The following is a 17,500-nucleotide window of genomic DNA, read 5'->3' on the forward strand; positions in this document are numbered from 1 at the left end:
AGCAACCTCGAACTCAATTGGATTTTTGTAGCATCACTATCTATTTTATAAATAAAATGTAGTTTTGTTTTTAATAAAAAAATATATTTAGATAAGAATAGGGAGAGTAATGCAATATTAGTATTTACAGCTTAAATAAGAAATTTATTACATATTGCCCTTCTATATCACATTGAATCTAAAAAAGTATGTATATATACTTACATATATATATATATATATATATATATATATATATATATATATATATATATATATATATATACATATATATGTATATATACATATATATATATATATATATATATATATACATATTTATATATATATATATATGTGTGTATATATATATATATATATATATTATATATATATATATATATATATATCTGTATTATATAAATATTTATATGATATATATATATATATATATATATATATATACATATATATATACATATAAATATATATATATGTATATATATATATATATATATATATATATATATATATATATATATATATATATATATACCTATATGTTTATATATATATATATAAATATATATATATATATATATATTATATATATATATATATATATATATATATATATGTATGTGTGTGTGTATATATATATATATGCATATATATGAATATATATATATATATATATATATATATATATATATATATATATATATATATATATGTATATATATACATACATACATATATATATATATATATATATATATATATATATATATATATATATATATATATATCATAATATTTTACCATGTAGAATCCGGATTTGAAACCATGGACTTACTCACTGACTTTCTTGTGCCAACAGGGCAGATGTCAATCCACAATCAGGTCACACGGGATGTTACCACTATTGTGAAACTCAGCATGGGGTTCAGTATCAGTTGAAGAATTATTCAGAGTAATTGAATAATTACTTTGATGCTCGGGGGATCTAATGTAAATCATATGGATGTTTATATAGAGTTTTAGTTAGACATCATGTAGTTACCTGAATGGAGTGCAGATTACACAGAACTTAAATGATACTTTAAGAACGCTTTAGCTAGATGTAGAAATTATTCGTACACCATGACCTAATGTACATGATTTTGATCGAGATGATAAAAAAGATAAACCCTCGGCATACATTCACTGAATAAAGAAAGTTGTCAAAATGTGATAACTTCCAAGATGGCAACTACAGATTCAGGACCATTTAAATTTCAGAATGGAAACTGAACATTAACCCAAAGAGGATACTTACGCACATGCATTCTCAGAGCTAGTAACATATATAGTGGAGACCAACAAACCTGGTGAGGGTCCGGCAATCATCCAATTAGTAGACATAGTTCTCCTATAAGCCAAGCACCTGGAACAGCTAGGTGTCGATATACCTGTTATTAGCTCCACTAACCTTCGAGGAAAAACTGCTGTCAGAAATACCTGAGATGGAAGCTCACAAAGCAGGTAAGCAATGTTCTACTGGCTTTCCAGAAAGCATCTAACTATTATGCTTGAAATTTTATCCTTGTTAAATGAATTAAACTCTTTTAAACCCGTATGCTAGATCACACTTCTATATTTGATGAATCTTTTGATGGGTGCATTAAGCAAGCCATATCACCCACTTATCTTCAGTTAGTAGCCCTGCTTGGACACTGAGCAGATATCAAATCTTAACTGAGATTTGGAGGATTAAAGACATCTAGTATTTGCTCAGCTACTTTACTGCAGCTTTTATGCAATGTCCAAAGAAGAGTAGCAACTGACAGACACTCCAAACACATAAACACCCTATTCCTTCTTTAAATTCGGCTGTCAGTCTACACAAAGACCAGAAAAAGAGCATTGCTGGAAATGGTTAACAAACACGGCATTAACATTTGATATGACAGGGTGCCAGAGACATCTGCAAACCTGGGTTATGCAACAGTCAGCAGATACATGCAGGATGGAGTGGTTTGTCCATCAATTTTGAGATTAGTGTTTTTTACTATATCAGCCATGGACAACATGCCACATGATCCCATTGCAACGACAGCAACCAACTTTTTTTTTTTCATGAAATTAGTTTTTTTGGTTTATAGCACTCAAATTAAGTAAAAGGTTGTGAGCTTGGAGACCACAAAGTGTAGATTGTTCAAGAAATTTCAGACTCCTACACCAATGTCTGGCCAGCCTTCTTCACCAAGAAGAAACCCTCTCCTCTCCAAAGTGGTGTAACACTCCCGGACCCTTGTAATGCAAGTGCAGTAAGCAATGCCCATACAAGAATGCCCTCTCTACTCAATGCCAACTTAAGACTCCAACAAAATTAAGTGACAAGAGCTGTTGAATGCATTAAACTGATTTAAACACTATTTACATTACCGCTATTATATTGTACCTTTCATGCAATTGTCAACCTTATTGACAAAAACCGTTGAATGTAAACATTCAATCGCCACCTTTTTGTGATCCCTTGGAAGCCCGTAAGTTCCTTTGTTGTTGCTAAATCGAATTAGTTTTCCCGGAAATCACCTCCTAGTCAAGCCTCTTTCAATTCCGCCATACACCAGTGTGCTGAGGCCCCATCTAGCACCCGTTGCAGAGAGTTGCCTGCAGCTGACCAAGTGAGAATGGCAGTCGGAATGCTACGGTCAATGTAAATGTTAATGCTTCGGTCTGACTTGCACAGTGCTGTGCAGCTGGAGATGCGAGGTTTAAAAGTATTGCAGTATACTAATCTAAGAATGAAGACTACAGTACATGTGGCAAGAAAGTATTAGCCTATTTCCCAAACACACACACACACACACACACACACACACGCACACACACACACACACACATATATATATATATATATATATATATATATATATATATATATATATATATATATGTATATCTATATCTATATATATATATATATATATATATATATATATATATATATATATATATATATATATAAATATAAGTATATATATATATATATATATATATATATATATATATATATAAATATAAATATATATACATACATATATATGTATATATATATATATATATATATATATATATATATATATATATATAAATATATATATATATATATATATATATATATATATATATATATATATATATATATATATATATATATATATATATGATTTCAGGCATGATGCCATTGGACAAGGAAGCTAGAGGGAAGGTAATTAGTTTTAAATTCGGATTCGACATAGTGAAAAAAGCGTGATTTGATGCCAAGGCCATTCCAATTGGGAAAGTCTTTGAGGTTATAGTGTGAAATAAAATATTTCTGTATATTCGATGGCGTTCATTTAGAATTTTTGGTGGATTAAAGAGTTCCACCATAAAACAATCTGCGAGGAATATGATTGCCAATATTGGTCCTTGTTTCTGGAAAAGAAAGCTTTTTTATAGTTTTTTGATCCAATATCAGAGGTATCAAGAGGATAACATTTAACGATCCTGACTAGTATTCATTTGGGTATCCAACGAAAATAAATATACGGATTTCTTACGTGGCTTATTCATGGTAGACCACCACACATTAGTCATGAGTGTATTGGATGTTAATATGGACGATGATATTTCAGAAGGACTTCCTTTCATAACCCTGGCTTGGGATTCCTGCTATAACTAAAAAAAAAAAAAAAATCTTTCTTATTACAAAGTTTTGAAAATTATCGTGTTTGGGATCGATCCTTTGATTATCTATCTAAAAATGTATCGATCTGAGCTAGGCTTTCTTCGCACATGGTTTCACCTTTGGTGGGGTTTATTTCACCGCTTGTAGAAATTCTCAATCAGATATGTGTAAAATGTTCTTTGGGAGATTTCCCAGAACTTAACGGTTATTTTGCCTAAGACTCGCTTTATACCATTGTTATTTTTCCAATCTAATAGCAAACCCTTAATTGTATTATTTCTTTCTGCGTCCAAGTTTCCTGTGTTTTAACGAAACCAAGGTTAGGCGATAGATTCTAATATCATATTTGTTTAAAATTACCGAAAGCAATAGAACATAATTACTAACTAATATATGAGAGAGAGAGAGAGAGAGAGAGAGAGAGAGAGAGAGAGAGAGAGAGAGAGAGAGAGAGAGAGAGAGAGAGAGAGTATTATTTCCTTCTGTGAAGAGAAAAAAAAACAATTAATTTATAAATTTAAAACTTTCTCATGGAAAGTAGAGAATAGGTTTTTTTTTTTTTATGAAATCTACTGATCTTGGAGGCTAGGAGCTGAATAGTGATATATTTAATTTTTCTTTCCAGCGAGAGAAATTGCTTGCTTTTGTGATTTAAATGACTATATTGTACCTAAGGAAGTTAGAATCATCAGAACCCAAAACCTTTATTAAGCCAAAACTTAGACTTTAAAGATGAAGAACGACAATGAAAACTTATATCATTCTGAAGGTTAGGAGGTTATATCTGAAATCATTATTCTTTTGAAAAAAAGTTTCAGAAAAAACACAGTTTAATGGGGAATTAAAGAATTTAGCTGTAAAGATAAAATTGATGGTTGGTTAAGTATGCTAAGATTTACGAATGACTAATTTGGTGTAAAAGCCGTAGCAAGATAAGGACATAATATGACTTTTAGTGACCTACTTTGTGATATAGAAAAGGCGATTATCAGAGGAGTGGGCCATGTATGAGATGTTATTCTCGAATGATAATGACTGTTGGGAAAATCTAGAAGCTATCATAAGCAAAGAAAGTTTAAATATTTTATCATAGGGGTGAACCTATTTTATTAAATAGAAAGCATTAAATGCGGGTCATTTCTAAAAAGATTATAGATAAAGTTTTGTACAAACAGATTGTAGTATATCATTTGGTACCTAAAGAGAGATGCGTTCTAGAATACTAAGAAAAGCTTAATCAGTAAGTTCTCTACAGAACATTTGTAAGATAAGAAGAGAATCGGGGGTTATTTCAGGAGTGATTGCTACTCTGTTACTTTTTAAGGCGAATCTTACTGGTGAATGTAAATTAGAAGGAAGGACATGATTTTTTTTTTTTAGATGGATTTGTTCCCTTGAATATTAAAAGAGAGAAAATTTGGATGGCTTAGAAATTTACGAAAAAGAATAAGTTACCAAGCGGGAAAAGGTAAGTCAAATATTTTTGGAGGTATTTAGTGTTGATGAAAAAAAAGAGATATCAGATAATTGTAAAGATATGTGATATATAATTTCGGGAAATAAATGGGTTACCAAGCCAAGAAAGTGCTTCCTGGATAGATCAAAGGTTTTCAGGGGTCGTGGTGGCCTATGTGGTTACGTTCCTGAGCGGTGATCGCATTACTGTGGTTCGAGTCCTGCTCAAACTCGTTAATTCCTTTGGTCACTGCAACATCACTATCGTCTTGAGCTAGGGAGGAGGAGGTGGGTGTCAGGGGTAGCCTAAGGGTCTATCTGCTGATTCATTAGCGGCCATTGCCTGGCCCTCTTGGGTCCTAGCTTGGGTGGAGACGGGGCTTGGGTGCTGATCTTATGCATATATGGTGGGTCTTTAGGTCATTGTCTCGCCTGAAAGGACAATGTCCCTGTCCCTTACCTCAAATATTTATGAGTGGACCTTAAACTTTTAAATGCTACAAGGGAAGGACAAGAGTGTCAACTACACAGAGGCAAGGGGCATTGTGAATAAAGCAGGTATGTCGAGGTATTTGCTGTTGAGCCTTTGGATCAGGTACATGAATGGATAACATCTACATTTCACATGTAGTAATTTACCTTTTACCTTAAAAAAGCTCAATATGTCTGTTTGCTACAAATTGTCAGGTATTCTCCCTTCAAGAAATCACAACCATGGAAAAGAATATATGGTAGAGCATAGATTAGGTCTTAAAATCTTGTCCACACTAATCATTTTTTTTTTTCCAGCTGAAAAAATCATTATCAAAACAAGAGCCATTAGAGATATCTGACCTCCGGCAAAAGACATTCGAATTGCCACTTATCCAGAATCCAGTCTGATCCTGAATCATTATCTTGGTATGGATCATCGACGAAATTTCTTGAAGTCGTATATGACTTATGATCTTTGTGAGGTAAAAATTTCTTTATTATCCGTGAATTCGTTTTTACGTAATCTTCTAAATTTGTGAAGATTTAAATCAGGATTTAAAATCCGGATCCAAACAGGATCATTTCCAAAACTTAATGGAGTTTGCCATAGCCTAAGATCTCTCTTTAGTGGAATTTTCGTCAAAATCCACCTAATTGTTTTGGCGTCATCTTTGAAATAGTGAAAAATACAAATCCGTATCAAGAATCCGGGTCTGGATAATCTACAGGCTTTAATATGGTCGCCCATGGCCTAAGATCTATCTATGGTGAAAATTTTGTCAAGCTCCGTTGCGTAGTTTTGACGTTCTCTTATCCACAGACGGACAGACACACAAGTAACTAAGTAAACCGACTTTATTTATAACCTCTTTAACGGAAGTAATAATAATCCATGTTAATCATAAGTTCATCAACAAAACTATTAATAGCAATGTCATTAGCAGTACCGTTGTGTTAAATACCTTTGACATATTTTACAATTCCTATTTTATTTCCCGCTCATTTTTTGTTGCTACTTATCTACAGGTCTCTGCCCAGGTCAGCTCAATGGCATTGTAATGACAATCGTAAGGAAGCAAACTCATAATTTGGTGCTATTTTCTATGTAATATTTTATCAATAACGTTGATTGACCCTTGGTTTATCACAATCGTCTTCACTAACTACATTATTTTTGATTTGCCGAAATGGTCAGGCAGTTTCCACCTTAGATGATGAGCTATGTTTTTGTATTTTGTTTTGCATTTGTAACTGGGGAAGCTTTATGTGATGCATTCTCCGTTATGATTAAGGAACAATTTTTTCAAAAACTTCAAGGCTCATTTTTGGATGATAATGCTCGTTATTTTTCTTTCTTTGCAGTAAATATAATTGTTGTATTATGATTAACGGTATGAAGACAGCCACAATGTAATAATATCGATGTGCTGGCCTTTTGGGTGTGTGTTTCAGCCCCTGTTGCGCTTTAAGTTGTTCTATCTATCCAGTAAGATTTTGATGAACCACGTTTGGTATATGAATATTGTCAACTCTTTCCCTCCCTCTCTCATTCTTTTCATTTGTAGTAAAAATTACATCCTTGCGCTCACAATATGCCAATCCTTTCCATTAAAAATCTTCTCCCATTATTCTTTCCATATTCGAGTCCAATATCGTGTAATGTTGTTATTAATATTTATCGGCAGCCAAGGAATCCAATATTTTCTTTAACATATTCAAGAATATTATCAGTAATTGGCATTTCCTTTCTTGATTAATACTATAGTATCGTGACCCGTAATACTTCCTTGTTGAAATCATCAATATCCCTAACAGCTTTAGGTCTTTACCTAGTTTATCGACTAAGACGCAAACACTATTCACGCTTCTTGGTTCGTCTCCTTCCTAACTTAATCAGCAAATTGTCCCTTCAATGGTTTTTGTTACATCAAGTCAGTTGACTTGCTTAATACAATCAATGCCTAATAGCTTTTATTTCCTTCTGTTGGAAACAATAACATACATTATAATGCCGGCGTCACACATCGGTGTTTTAAGGTCTCGCATGACGTAACCAATATCCAAAGAATACGTTGCCTGTTAGACTCGACAAAACGTCCCATTGGAGACAATCACACGGAAGCCAAGCACTTGGTGAATGTGTCATAGAATGAAACATCATTAGAAAACTTTACGGTGACTATCACTCAGCACAATGCTCCATAATTATCATGTTTGGTTGTTTTCCCGCAAAGAATAATGGCAACAAAATGAGAAGAAATGGGTTTACCTGTGCAAGAGAGAAGAACCAATAAATACCTACCCTATCATTTCCAGAGGCCGTGTAATAGTGTTTTTTTTAAATAACTCCTAAAATAACTGATGGTTTCCATGATATCAAAGCAGGGAGAGCTTCATACAATGGCCTAATTTTGAGAAATACTGTGCATTGCCAATTACGTTTCATTAACTTTTTTACTTAAGAAAATGAGCCTAAAGCCAGTCTTAGCCACCCACACATTCGCAAAAGTGATGACGTCCCTCAGTGACGTTGTTATAACGTTTCTTCCCCTGTACCTCCCATCCCCCGAATTGTTAAACGCCTGTTTAACTTCAGAGATAATTGTCATATGACCTACCCCAAGCAATACGAAATTCTTTGTCAGTAAAAGTTCAGCATACCTGGTAATATGATTCGTGACTTTAGACTTTACCTAAATACAAGACCAACGTTTTATATCTTACCCACTCACTTACATTGAAGATCAAGAATGAGACTTTTTGACAGGAGACGAAAGAAGCCATGCTAACCCTACACTTCGCACTTCAAACGAGTGTTGGTAAAGCAATAGAAATATACTTTTCTTTAGGTTAAGCCGTAGGACTCATTCTTCCATACAACACAATTTACTCGATACATCAATTGCCAGGAAGAATATGACAGAGAGCATTGTTTGATATAATTTAGCATATCAATTTCACCAGAGAAAGTATCTTGAATTTCTTAGAAGGTAGACTTCTAAAAGATATTTCATATAAGGGCATTGACATCGGCCATTTGATAAATTTTGAAATCATATTATATATATATATATATATATATATATATATATATATATATATATATATATATATATATATATATATATATATATATATATATGTGTGTGTGTGTGTGTATATATATATATATATATATATATATATATATATATATATATATATGTGTGTGTGTGTGTGTGTGTGTGTATGTGTGTGTTCATACATACATAAGATTTAATATATTTCAACCTGTAGTTTTATATATCTATTTACGTTATAAGTACCAGTACCTATTTTTGTTACTTAAAAGGTATGTGACAAATATCATTTCGACTTTGTCACTGGAATTATACCAGACTTCAATTAATGAACCAATCAACCTTACTTTGAGAAATCCATTGACATTGTCTACATTCCAAGCTGGTATACTCGTATCAAAGTAATCATTAGCTTTGCTTTTCCAAAATAATGTTATCACCAATTGTTGGAAACCATAGATTTATGAGGGATGTAAAAAAAATGGACACATACATTTTACTCATCATCACTAGGATAGCCATAGGTGTAAACCAAAGACTATATACTGAAGGAAGATAGGAAGGCTCAGGCTTTTAACACACAAATGAGTGTGCTATGAAAAGATGGCAGATACTCCCATGCGAAACGAATGGCTCCATCTGTTGAGCGAGCAGCCAAACATTCAGAGCGGTAATGCTTACGGGTATATAGGATGGAATTCGATTGTAAATTTTGCGACATATTTGTTCATAATTTGCATTACTATGTCAGCATATTTTACTCATATATTCATGATATTCTTATATTTTAGGTAACTAAATTGCAAATTATGTTTCTCAGTTTATTTTTCAGAAATTCAATAGCTACATCTCTTATGATTTAGTTAATTTTCTTGCAAAATTAAGTATTGTACAGTATATTACAACCATTTTTAAATGTTCTATACAATACCACATTCAAATATATTAAAATGTACTGTATATCTGATTTGTTAAACTTAGCCACAAATGCTTATGTGTAGGCATACATTTAATTACAGTTTGTAGGCCACTGTAAGATGGAGAGATATTAGGTGTATAAAAACACAATTGAAAAGGAAAAGCATGATGCACTCATGTATAGTTTAGTATTATAAACTAATAAATGTATAAATGTACAATCAAAAGGATCAAAATAACACAAAATTGTATCACACACAAAAATAATCAAAAGGGGGTTGGAAATAGAAATAAGGTAGCATACAAGCCAACAAAAAATGAAAAACAAAAGAGATTTACTGTGGATGCCTTGCCTTAATCTTACATCCAATATCAGTGGGGCTTACTCATTAGCAGCACATACTGCATGTATTATACTGTTTGTACTCACCGTTCTTTGTCCTTAGGGAACCTGTGAAATACCAAATGAGGATCGGTTTCTTTTTGTTTATGGCACATAACACACTTGTGTGACTTCTTTACTATCGGCGCCATGATTTCGTTTGTGTCAACTGTCAAATTCTGAATATAAACAAACAGACGACAAACGATGTGTCCTCACTTCACTCCGCATTCTCTACAGGTATAAACATAATAAAACATTAAATTGCATTATAGCGCACCGTGCCGGTTGACGCCAGGTTTATTTTTCCAATGAATCATACTTTTAGAAAACAATATAGATGTAACATCACATATTCTAATAACTTTCACAAACTTCTGTACTGATATAGCAGTGCATATTTAAAACAAAATGAACAAACTTTCAAATTAACATATAAGCCTCCTCTGCCGCCCAGGAAAAACCATAGATAAAAAACAAAATCTCAAGTTTTTGAAAAAACTATGGAAACCTGTGTATCCACGGCAATAATGCAGAGTAACTCAAATTTGAGTGGTGGAACCTCCCTCTTGTACTACTAATAAATAATAATGATAATAATATTAATAATAAATTCGACTTGCTCGGGCTAGCGTGCGCTAGAAAGTGACCACTTCCTAAATACCTCTTCAAACATCGAATACGTTTCACCCAACACTAAATTCTCATTGGCCACTGCCTACATAACAACTGAACTTCAGTAACAAGACACTTAAGATCTGCTTACATGTCGTTAGGACAATTATTTTTCGCTATACTTCGTAACGCGAAAAAATTCTAGTCCTCACTTCACTCCGCATTCTCTACAGGTATAAACATAATAAAACATTAAATTGCATTATAGCGCACCGTGCCGGTTGACCCTAGATAATACCAAAGAAAGGGAGAGAAGGAAAGAAATGGAGAGAAAGAAATAAATGTTCCGATTGTATGATTTACACATTTAACCTCTTTTTGAAGCCTTTGACAAACATGTTTACTTGAAACAGACTACCAACACTCATGTCTACGAAGACACCTATCCTTGACGTTATCGTTTGCGATGTTTGAACTTTTTGCCACAGTTTTAACAAAAAATTCTGTTTGGTTACATTACAGGAGCTTTAACTTCTTAAAGATAAATCGATCAAAGGACAAAATCATTCCAGCTTCCTCTGTATCAAACAAAAGACATCAAATATGGAAAAGCATTTGTGACAACTTCCGATATCAAAAACTTCACAGTATTGGTGATTTTTAATTTTTTTTTTTTTTTTTTTTTTTTTTTTTTTTTTTTTGTTCAACTAAGAAATCTTCAAATTACAATAAACTTAATTCCCCAAATCTCAGATAAGAAAACTTTAATGATCTATCAAAATAATAAAGAAGTTTTTCAATATAGGAAAACATAATCCGCACAGATTCTGCAACACCATATTATCAAAAAGATCCTTTGTATGCACCGATCTACCAGCTTAATGTTTCACAGCTTCTTGCAAAGATTTAACAAGTGAATTTTCCGTTGGATCTATGTAACCCCTCATTTCATGCATGCACGTTATGGCATAAATAGCTTGATCACTGGAGATTACTAAAGCGCCGGAATCTAATAAAAGCGTCATAAATAAAGCAACATACAATGGCATTTCGCTTTGCTCGTGACCATTAATGTAAGTTTCTCTTTGTTGAAAGACAAGTTGGTAGGCCTTGTCGGTGCTGCCATTCATCGATGATAGAAGATGCCCATGACAACTGAGGTCCCCCAATTTCGTGTCCAAATTAGATGCCACCGTTAAAGACGACTGCTGGCATTTCATTGCATTCACGATCCTGGAAAGCAGATTCCAAAAATAAAACAATGTACATATATACTTGTAATTTCAAAAACCTTTACCTTCTATATCAAAGTTAAATTTCAGCGAATAATTTCCTTTTTTTTTTTTTCTCTCTCTCTCCTTATCTTTGCCGTGTAATAAAACTTTTGTTACGTAAACACTCAGTTTAACAATAAAGTTTCCCTCGTTAATATGAACAGTCAAGATGGAGAGGACTTTCACTCTGGAATATTCTAAGAATTTTTACCTCCATTTTATTAATAACCTTTGGTATAAAGCACCAAACCTCAAGTTAAAGCATCAATTGCCTCTGTACCTGGACACCAATATTAGAGATTAAAAACCTCAACATATTTTTAAAAGTAGCAAAACAGTCTAAAGAATGAATAACTCTCACAAGTCCATAACTCTGAAAAATGTAAACAAGAATTGACCATTCATCCATGTTAGTTGACAACACTTCAAAAAATCCGCTCTTTTGTACTCTTTCTGGGCTTACATACATTGATGACCTGAACAGTGTATTCAGTACAAGTTTAAATTCTTTGGTTTTCTATGATTTCCAAATCTGGCTTGCTTTTTGCTACCTACTTCCATTAAAATCGAAAATTTTATCTGGAACAACGTTCAAACATTGCCAAAGTACTTTACATAATTCTGTCGACTGCCTCCTGCTCCTTCATGTTTAATTTTAAAGATTAATTTGCTGTCCAGTTTCCAACCACTCTTTTCATGATATAGATATAAAAAAAAAATGCGCTGTATTCATCGCTAAAAACTTCAGAATTACTCCAAACCTACTACTGAGGTGTCACAACATATAAATTTCCCAACACCAGAGGCGTCACAATATAACTATTAAATCTGAGGAGTCACAATATAGCGGTAAATTCCCTATGAGGCGTCGCAATATATTTATAAGATTGCCTACATCCGAGGCTTCGCAATGTGATAAATTGCCTACATCTGATGCGTCACAATATAGTAATTAACTGCCTACATCTTAGGCGTCGCAATAGAGTGATAAACTGCCTACATCTGAGGCGTCACAATATAGTGATAAACTGCCTACATCTGAGGTGTCACAATATAGTGATAAACTGCCTACATCTGAGGCGTCACAATATAGTGATAAACTGCCTACACCTTAGGCGTCACAATATAGTGATAAACTGCCTACACCTTAGGCGTCACAATATAGTGATAAACTGCCTACACCTTAGGCGTCACAATATAGTGATAAACTGCCTACATCTTAGGCGTCACAATATAGTGATAAACTGCCTACATCTTAGGCGTCACAATGAAACAATAGGTTAAATAAGTCTGATGCAAGTATATAGTTAAAGTAACGACCAAAATAAAAAGAACGAATTTCTGCGTCAAAACGTGATCTCAACCAGAGCATCTGATATTTCTTCATTAAGTTCTCAACTAGCTTTGCTCAATATGTAAAAATACAGAAATACTTTATCGTTTTCATTTTAACAATACCTTTCACGACAAATTTTGTGGAAATTATGTAACAGACAATTCTGTCCAAAAGATATTCGTTAAAATAACGTTTTCGTTAATTCAGAAAGTTTGGCATCTAAACAAGGTCTTTAACGACATAGTTTATCCTAATACTGTAGTTACGAAATTCGCCTTCAGTATTCGTCCTCTGTAAACCTTTCCAAATACAATTTAGAGTCTGAAAACCAATTATACTTTCTTGTAAATAAATCCAAATCTTGAAGCTTTTTAAAGTAAATAGATAGCATCCAATGCCCCTTCAAATCAACCATCCACAGCTATGCCATCATCTAAAAATACTTCAATCTTCACTTCCTTAGATCTCCAATATCTAACAGACTTAAGAACTTTAGTAAAGATGTACCGCCGCTTCAAAAATATCTAAAGAAAATCCATTATAAAAAAAAACTTTTTAAATTTTTCCCCAATGAAAAAGATATTGGCAACGTTTTAATAGATTTCTATGCGATAAGCAGACTGTAGACTGGTTAAATCCTTAAAAAGTTTGTAATAAAAAACCAGCCTTTGCTTACCATTTCCATTCTTGGTCACCGTCAAAGGAATTATTTCTTAGTTTTTCTGATACCAGTGTCACCCATTCTCTTTTAATAAATTTTGATTCGTCCCTTCCTGACCTATTGTTACACAATCCAACAACCACAGTAACGGTTTTGAAATGGAATTTTGTGATCGCCCTTTTAGACGTCAATGACTATCTTACCGGACCCAATCTAATTCTGTTCAATGTATTGTGAATAAAAACAACCAACAGGCGATTAAAACAATAAAATAAAATAAACACAATGTTCCAATTTCCTTGTACCAACTGCTAAATATACAAAATAAAAACAGCTATATTTTCACTTATCTTTTCGACGTCTTTCTTGGTACATTCCTGGCTCCAATGTCAACTCTCGGCCTTTATTGAGCTCTAGACCTCTTCCATCAAAGTTGATATGAATCCACACTTTCCCTCGATCTTTAACTAGCTTGACAATTTCGGCGATGCTGCTCTTTGCGTACTAACTCGTTTCAGCAGCAGTTTTAGATGTTCCTTGTCCTCCAAGTTGATAAACAATCGCATCTAATGCTAACATTTTCGTATCAGTTTCCTCAAAATAACGCGATGCTCATTCAAATGGTTTTCCATCATACTTTTACGAGGTGCAGATACTTGTTGAATATTCTGCTGGAAATCGGATAATAGATTGTCCATCACTTCTTGAAACGGTTTCAGCATTCTGATTGCTAACGTGAAAACACTATTCACATCTGAAGCTGTATTTGACCCTGCCTGGCGTCCTGGCTAATAAATTCGACTTGCTCGGGCTAGCGTGCGCTAGAAAGTGACCACTTCCTAAATACCTCTTCAAACATCGAATACGTTTCACCCAACACTAAATTCTCATTGGCCACTGCCTACATAACAACTGAACTTCAGTAACAAGACACTTAAGATCTGCTTACATGTCGTTAGGACAATTATTTTTCGCTATACTTCGTAACGCGAAAAAATTCTAATACCTACAACGCCATCTGAAATCGGAGCAATCAACTATTGTGTTCACTTTGGAGTTGCCAACTAGCGTATTAACATTCTATTTTGAGCCCTATCTTCTTTCAGTATATAGTCTTTGGTGTAAACACCGAAGGAGAGTTGGGGGGAACCTCTGCGTCACAGTTACGTGACTAAGTAACACTTCCTCGAAACGCTCTGAAGGAAGGGAAGAAGTTCTCTTTTTTTCTAAGAGTAAACGGGTTAATTAAGCACATCTGTCAATTCATTGTACCACCAAAAATTAGGTCAATGTTTGAAACATTCATTGCTGTAGTTTCATGGAAATTCATAACCCGGTTTGTTACATATTTGGGAAAAACACTATTACACGGCCCCTGGAAACGATAGTGGAGTCTACATTTTAAGACAAGCGCTTTCAAAAGAACGATGAAATATGAATTGAGACGCCTTCTATCCCATTCACTATGACACTGCCTGTTGCTGGAGCTCATCCCACATTAAAACTACCTGGTAAACAAAATGTCATTACTTTATAATTCCTATGGAATTCGAGAAAAAATTTACATAGGCCTAAACTGAACTGTGACAGTGTTAAATCTTGTTGCTAATATTGATTAGAATAGACCAGTTATACGATTGCTGAGGAAATCTCATTATATCTTTTGCTTTCATCGGAATAGGCTAATCTCATGTAATAGCGGCCAAAAATAGTTTTGTGTAATCATGGGCTGGCCATGATTTATAAATGAATTACTTTAAACAGTGCAGCCTTTTTCAGCTGTTATACTTCCGAGTAAAAAAAGCACAAATACTTCTCTCTCTCTCTCTCTCTCTCTCTCTCTCTCTCTCTCTCTCTCTCTCTCTCTCTCTCTCTCTCTCTCTCACTGATTGCGCTCTTATAGACGCTACACTAACATTCTTTCCTTCTCTTGAATCGACAACAAATGTACATTTTCTTCCTCTGAGTAGGTAATGCACGTGATATTTATACATATGAAGATATTTTTCATTTCTGCATCGATTTCAGCACTAGATTTAATAGGAGAAATATATGTTATATTCTTTCCTCTCCTTGACTTTTCATTAAGCTGAGGATAACTTTGGGTAATATTCAAGATAACTGAAATGTGATCCCATCACAAATAGGTTCCCCGTCAAACTGTAATCATTAGGGTAAACAGTTTTTTTCTTCCAGTGATGTTATTACAGCAAAGGAGGTTATAAAAGGGAGTCAATTTACTTATCTATTTACGTGTCTGTCTGTCTGTGGACAGGATTACGTCAAAACTACGCAATGGATTTTTTTTTTATACCACAGATAGATCTTTTGTAATAGTTGACCACATTAATTCAAGTTTAGAGATGATCCAGATCCGGATTTGGATCCGGATTCTTGATATTGGCCGTGACGCCAGATTATGGCGAACATTGTCAACCGTCCCATTCTATAAAATAACCCAAAACCAAAGAAAATTATGCAGTCTAATTTTTGAAACCATTATAACTATCCTGCATAAAATGACACGCACTTATGTATGTACGTAATGCTACAGAGGAGTAGGGCATGGATTAGGATAGGCCCCATTTCTTAATGCGACAGGGTGGCGCAGTACGTAAACCAACTGACAATGTTACCGAAGTATTTCCTTATTAGATAATTCCCATAATAATATGCATCAGACCATCATGTACATGTATGCAACCTATGTAAATAGGAGGCTAAACTGCTGTTTATTCTTGTCCTAGTTGAAAACAGAACAAGAACTACTTCTTTCATCGAACATTTAGAAAAATAATGGCCAAACTAAATTTTTTATATCTCAAACCAGACTACCAACATGGCTCTGAATTGAGTTAAATTCATTCTAGATTATCATGATGTCCAGTTGCAGATAAGAATTATGTAGAAACTTCAGTGTAAGAAGAAGCAGAGATCTTCAAAACCTTGCTGAGTTTGATCATACTTTTAACGCAAAAAGGAGAAAGGATACCATGACAGTTTGATGCAAGAATTAGTAACTATAAATTAAGAACTATACAGGAATTTTACCATGATTAGGGAGGATCTTTTTGCTGAAATTGTGGAACAGGTCAAACCCTACATAACAATTACATTAACATTGTGGAAGAAACCCAATAGCCAGGCCTCTGGGTTTCTTCTTAGATTTGTATATATTAAGTACAAGTTCCAGTACGTGATTGTACCTGCCATGTGATCTGAATCCAATGGTAGCGTGTTTTTGTAAAGACAAAGTTACAGGAAATGTTTGATCAACACAAATCCAATTTACCTGCCTCTCGAAGATTGAAAAAAATAAAAAACTACAGAAAATAAACTTCAGCCAAATATCTCATTATCAGAGATAACGACTTCTCTCTAAAGAAATATCTGATGAATCCATACCCAACACAATGCCTGTCGCATACTGACCGAATCTACAACTATCAATTAAACAAACAACACGTACAGTGGAGAACGCCTTTGAGATCTTAACAAGTAGGCACATATTGTTTCAATTGATTAAATTCTTTAATTGGTTTGTAGTATGACATTTTACCTCAATTTCTGGAAAGACGTCTATAATATGAAATACGTTGTGCATACTATTTAATAATCAATTAGATATT

At 33.6% G+C, this 17,500-nt stretch overlaps 1 long non-coding RNA gene across 1 annotated transcript in view; it reads right to left on the reverse strand.

Moving 5' to 3' along the window:
- Positions 1-14,867, reverse strand: part of LOC137639838 (uncharacterized) — a 131,208-nt gene extending 116,341 nt beyond the window's left edge. Inside the window, exon 1 of the long non-coding RNA XR_011044273.1 lies at positions 12,426-14,867. This is a non-coding gene — a long non-coding RNA (uncharacterized lncRNA). The remainder of the gene's footprint in view (positions 1-12,425) is intronic.
- Between the last annotated feature and the right edge of the window lie 2,633 nt (positions 14,868-17,500).

The sequence above is a fragment of the Palaemon carinicauda genome, chromosome 4, assembly GCF_036898095.1.
Source record: "Palaemon carinicauda isolate YSFRI2023 chromosome 4, ASM3689809v2, whole genome shotgun sequence".
Classification (NCBI taxonomy): Eukaryota; Metazoa; Arthropoda; class Malacostraca; order Decapoda; family Palaemonidae; genus Palaemon; species Palaemon carinicauda.